The sequence below is a fragment of the Triticum dicoccoides genome, chromosome 5B (genome assembly GCF_002162155.2).
Source record: "Triticum dicoccoides isolate Atlit2015 ecotype Zavitan chromosome 5B, WEW_v2.0, whole genome shotgun sequence".
NCBI lineage: Eukaryota > Viridiplantae > Streptophyta > Magnoliopsida > Poales > Poaceae > Triticum > Triticum dicoccoides.
This window is the reverse complement of record NC_041389.1, coordinates 719,236,800-719,242,619: the sequence shown is the minus strand read 5'-3', so window position 1 is coordinate 719,242,619 and position 5,820 is coordinate 719,236,800.

Below are 5,820 nucleotides of genomic sequence, written 5' to 3'. Positions count from 1 at the left end.
ATCAAAAGACATGGGTCGGACCATCTTTGTGTGGGCATGCTTCCTTCGTTTTTCAAATATAGCGCGCATAGATATATATTTTTTCCCAAGGCGAAACCCCGTAAAGCTCGGCCAACTCTAGGCCAGGCGGCATGGCACGAGGACATGAACCACACTAGATCTTAGTCCATCCGAGATCAAAAGCCATGCTAGACACCTTTAGCTTCATCTGGAGGACCCCTAGAGGTGAGAAGCACGAAAGTATCAAGATCATAAAGGGTGTTTACAATAGAAGTAATGTACTAGCCATTAAGAGATGGAGATGCTCCGTACTACCTGAGAAGTTTAGGCTGTTTGCCACATTCATTCTTCTCCTTCCATGCTGGATCTAGCTGGACTAACAGTTCGGAAGTTGCAGTTATTATGGGTGCTTGGTTTACCGGCAAAAATGATAAAGTCAAGACTTGCTAAACCCGTGCAACTTTATGTGAAAGCTGCTAGATCAATCGGTAACAAACCAGATAGTAGTCAATATTCAAAAAAATAAAAATGTCTTCATCAAACCATGCATTGCTCTGAAACATTCTCCCCAGAATTACAAACAATGAGTAATACCGCATATAAAAACTGCCCCGATAAAAAATGTTTGTCCAACTTGCTCAATTAGCGCAGTCCGTGTCACATTCGGGCTCTAATAGAGATGAAGACTTGCCTAGCAAGACGTGCTAAAAAGGACGTTTGAATAATAACATGCTCAATTTTTTTCATTATGCAGACGACGACACAAAGAACACACCTCAAACCGTTGCTCACACCGAAACGCCTTCTCCCGAGCATGTAGCAGGTGTCTAATTAGTCCATCCGAGATCAAAAACCGTGACAAACACCTTTAGCTTCATCGGAAGCTTCGGTTTCCAAATCAAAAGACATGGGTCGTACCATCTTTGTGTGGGCATGCTTCCTTCGTTTTTGAAATATAGCGCGCATAGATATATTTTTTTTCCCAAGGCAAAACCCCATAAAGCTCGGCCAACTCTAGGCCAGGCGGCACGACACGAGGACATGAACCACACTAGCTCTTAGTCCATCCGAGTTCAAAAGCCATGATAGGCACCTTTAGCTTCATCTGGAGGACCCCTAGAGGTGAGAAGCACGAAAGTATCAAGATCTTAAAGGGTGTTTACAACAGAAGTAATGTACTAGCCATTAAGAGCTGGAGATGCTCCGTACTACTTGAGAAGTTTAGGACGTATGCCACATTCATTCTTCTCCTTCCATGTTTGATCTAGCTGGCCTAACAATTTGGAAGTTGCAGTTATTATGGGTGCTTGGTTTACCGGCAAAAATGATAAAGTCAAGACTTGCTAAACCCGTGCAACTTTATGTAAAGGCCGCTAGATCAATCGATAACAAACCAGATAGTAGTCAATATTCAAAAAAAATGCTAGACATTGGCATGCCAAACATCTTCATCAAACCATGCATTACTCTGAAACATTCTCCCCAGAATTTCAAACAATGACTAATACCGCTTAGAAAAACTGCCCCGATAAAAAATGTTGTCCAACTTGATCAATTAGCGCAGTCCGCGTCACATTCGGATTCCAATAAAGATGAAGAATTGCCTAGCAAGACGTGCTAAAAAGGATGCTTGAATAATAACATGCTCAATTGTTTTTCTTTATGAAGACGACGACACAAAGAACACACCTCAAACCGTTGCCCACACCGAAACGCCTCCTCCCGAGCATGTAGCGGGTGTTTAATTAGTCCATCCGAGATCAAAAGCCATGACAAACACATTTAGCTTCATCAAAAGCTTTGGTTTCCAAATCAAAAGACATGGGTCAGACCATCTTTGTGTGGGCATGCTTCCTTCGTTTTTGAAATATAGCACGCATAGATATATATTTTTTCCCAAGGCAAAACCCCGTAAAGCTCGGCCAACTCTAGGCCAGGCGGCACGGCACGAGGACATGAATCACACTAGCTCTTAGTCCATCCGAGATAAAAAGCCATGATAGGCACCTTTAGCTTCATTTGGAGGACCCCTAGAGGTGAGAAGCCCGAAAGTTTCAAGATCTTAAAGGGTGTTTACAACAGAAGTAATGTACTAGCCATTAAGAGCTGGAGATGCTCTGTACTACTTGAGAAGTTTAGGCCGTATGCCACATTCATTCTTCTCCTTCCGTGTTTGATCTAGCTGGCCTAACAGTTTGGAAGTTGAAGTTACTATGGGTGCTTGGTTTAACGGCAAAAATGATAAAGTAAAGACTTGCTAAAACCGTGCAACTTTATGTGAAAGCCGCTTGATCAATCGGTAACAAACCAGATAGTAGTCAAAATTCAGAAAAAATAAAAATTCTAGACATTTCCATTCCAAACTTCTTCATCAAACTATGCATTGCTCTGAAACATTCTCCCCAGAATTTCAAACAATGACTAATACCGCATAGAAAAACTGCCCCGATAAAAAATGTTTGTCCAACTTGCTCAATTAGCGCAGTCCGCGTCACATTCGGACTCCAATATAGATGAAGACTTGCCTAGCAAGACGTGCTAGAAAGGACGCTTGAATAATAACATGCTCAATTTTTTTCTTTATGAAGACAATAGCACAAAGGACACACCTCAAACCGTTGCCCACACCAAAACGCCTTCTCCCGATCATGTAGTGGGTGTTTAATTAGTCCATACGAGATCAAAAGCCATGACAAACACCTTTAGCTTCATCGAAAGCTTCGGTTTCCAAATCAAAAGACATGGCTCAGACCATCTTTGTGTGGGCATGCTTCCTTCGTTTTTGAAATATAGCGCGCATAGATATATATTATTTCACAAGGCGAAACTCCGTAAAGCTCGGCCAACACTAGGCCAGCCGGCACGGCACGAGGACATGAACCACACTAGCTCTTAGTCCATCTGAGATCAGAAGCCATGATAGACACCTTTTGCTTGATCTGGAGGACCCCTAGAGGTGAGAAGCATGAAAGTATCAAGATCTTAAAGGGTGTTTACAACAGAAGTAATGTACTAGCCATTAAGAGCTGGAGATGCTCCGTACTACTTGAGAAGTTTAGGTCGTATGCCACATTCATTCTTCTCCTTCCATGTTTTATCTAGCTGGCCTAACAGTTTGGAAGTTCCAGTTATTATGGGTGCTTGGTTTACCGGCAAAAATGATAAAGTCAAGACTTGCTAAACCCGTGCAACTTTATGTGAAAGCCACTAGATCAATCAGTAACAAACCAGATTGTAGTCAATTTTTTTTAAAAAAAGCTAGACATTGACATGCCAAACTTCTTCATCAAACCATGCATTGCTCTGAAACATTCTCCCCAGAATTTCAAACAATGACTAATACCGCATAGAAAAACTGCCCCGATAAAAATGTTTGTCCAACTTACTCAATTAAGGCAGTCCGCGTCACATTCGGACTCCGATAAAGATGAAGACTTGCCTAGCAAGACGTGCTAAAAAGGACGCTTCAATAATAACATGCTCATTTTTTTTTCTTTATGAAGACGACGACACAAAGAACACACCTCAAACCGTTGCCCACACCAAAACGCCTTCTCCCGAGCATGTAGCGGGTGTTTAATTAGTCCATCCGAGATCAAAAGCCATGACAAACACCTTTATCTTCATCGGAAGCTTCGGTTTCCAAATCAAAAGACATGGGTCGGGCCATCTTTGTGTGGGCATGCTTCCTTCGTTTTTGAAATATAGCGCGCTTAGATATATATTTTTTCCCAAGGCGAAACCCCGTAAAGCTCGGCCAACTCTAGGCCAGGCGGCACGGCACGAGGACATGAAGCACACTAGCTCTTAGTCCATCCGAGATCAAAAGCAATGATAGACACCTTTAGCTTCATCTGGAGGACCCCTAGAGGTGAGAAGCTCGAAAGTATCAAGATCTTAAAGGGTGTTTACAACAGAAGTAATGTACCGGCCATTAAGAGCTGGAGATGCTCCGTACTACTTGAGAAGTTTAGGCCGTATGCCACATTCATTCTTCTCCTTCCATGTTTGATCTAGCTGGACTAACAGTTTGGAAGTTGCAGTTATTATGGGTGCTTGGTTTACCGATAAAAATGATAAAGTCAAGACTTGCTAAACCCGTGCAACTTTATGTGAAAGCCGCTAGATCAATCGGTAACAAACCAGATAGTAGTCAATTTTTAAAAAAATGCTAGACATTGACATGCCAAACAACTTAATCAAACCATGCATTGCTCTGAAACATTCTCCCCGGAATTTCAAACAATGACTAATACCACATAGAAAAACTGCCCCGATAAAAAATGTTTGTCCAGCTTGCTCAGTTAACGCAGGCCGCGTCACATTCGGACTCCAATAAAGATGAAGACTTGCCTAGCAAGACGTGCTAAAAAGGACACTTGAATGATAACATGCTCAATTTTTTTTCTTTATGAAGACGACAACACAAAGAACACACCTCAAACCGTTGGCCCCACACCGAAACACCTTCTCCCGAGCATGTAGCGGGTGTTTAATTAGTCCATCCGAGATCAAAAGCCATGACAAACACCTTTAGCTTCATCGGAAGCTTCGGTTTCCAAATCAAAAGACATGGGTCGGACCATCTTTGTGTGGGCATGCTTCCTTCGTTTTTGAAATATAGCACGCATAGTTATATTTGTTTTCCCAAGGCAAAACCCTGTAAAGTTCAGCCAACTCTAGGCCAGGCGGCATGGCACGAGGACATGCACCACACTAGCTCTTAGTCCATCCGAAATCAAAAGCCATGATAGACACCTTTAGCTTCATCTGGAGGACCCCTAGAGGTGAGAAGCACGAAAGTATCAAGATCTTAAAGGGTGTTTACAACAGAAGTAATGTACTAGCCATTAAGAGCTGGAGATGCTCTGTACTACTTGAGAAGTTTAGGCCGTATACCACATTCATTCTTCTCCTTCCATGTTTGATCTAGCTGGCCTAACAGTTTGGAAGTTGCAGTTATTATGGGTGCTTGGTTTACCAGCAAAAATGATAAAGTCAAGACTTGCTAAACTCGTGCAACTTTATGTGAAAGCCGCTAGATCAATCGGTAACAAACCAGATAGTAGTCAATATTCAAAAAAAATGCTAGACATTGACATGCCAAACTTCTTCATCAAACCATGCATTGCTCTGAAACATTCTCCCCAGAATTTCAAACAATGACTAATACCGCATAGAAAAATTGCCCCGATAAAAAATGTTTGTCCAACTTGCTCAACTAGCGCAGTCCGCGTCACATTCAAACTCCAATAAAGATGAAGACTTGCCTAGCAAGACGTGCTAAAAAGGACGCTTGAATAATAACATGCTCAGTTTTTTTTCTTTATGAAGACGACGACACAAAGAACACACCTCAAACCGTTGCCCACACCGAAACGCCTTCTCCCGAGCATGTAGCGGGTGTTTAATTAGTCCATCCGAGATCAAAAGCCATGACAAACACCTTTAGCTTCATCGGAAGCTTCGGTTTCCAAATCAAAAGACATGGGTCGTACCATCTTTGTGTGGGCATGCTTCCTTCGTTTTTGAAATATAGCGCGCATAGATATATATTTTTTCCCAAGGCGAAACCCCGTAAAGCTCGGCCAACTCTAGGCCAGGCGGCACGACACGAGGACATGAACCACACTAGCTCTTAGTCCATCCGAGTTCAAAAGCCATGATAGGCACCTTTAGCTTCATCTGGAGGACCCCTAGAGGTGAGAAGCACGAAATATCAAGATCTTAAAGGGTGTTTACAACAGAAGTAATGTACTAGCCATTAAGAGTTGGAGATGCTCCGTACTACTTGAGAAGTTTAGGCCGTATGCCACATTC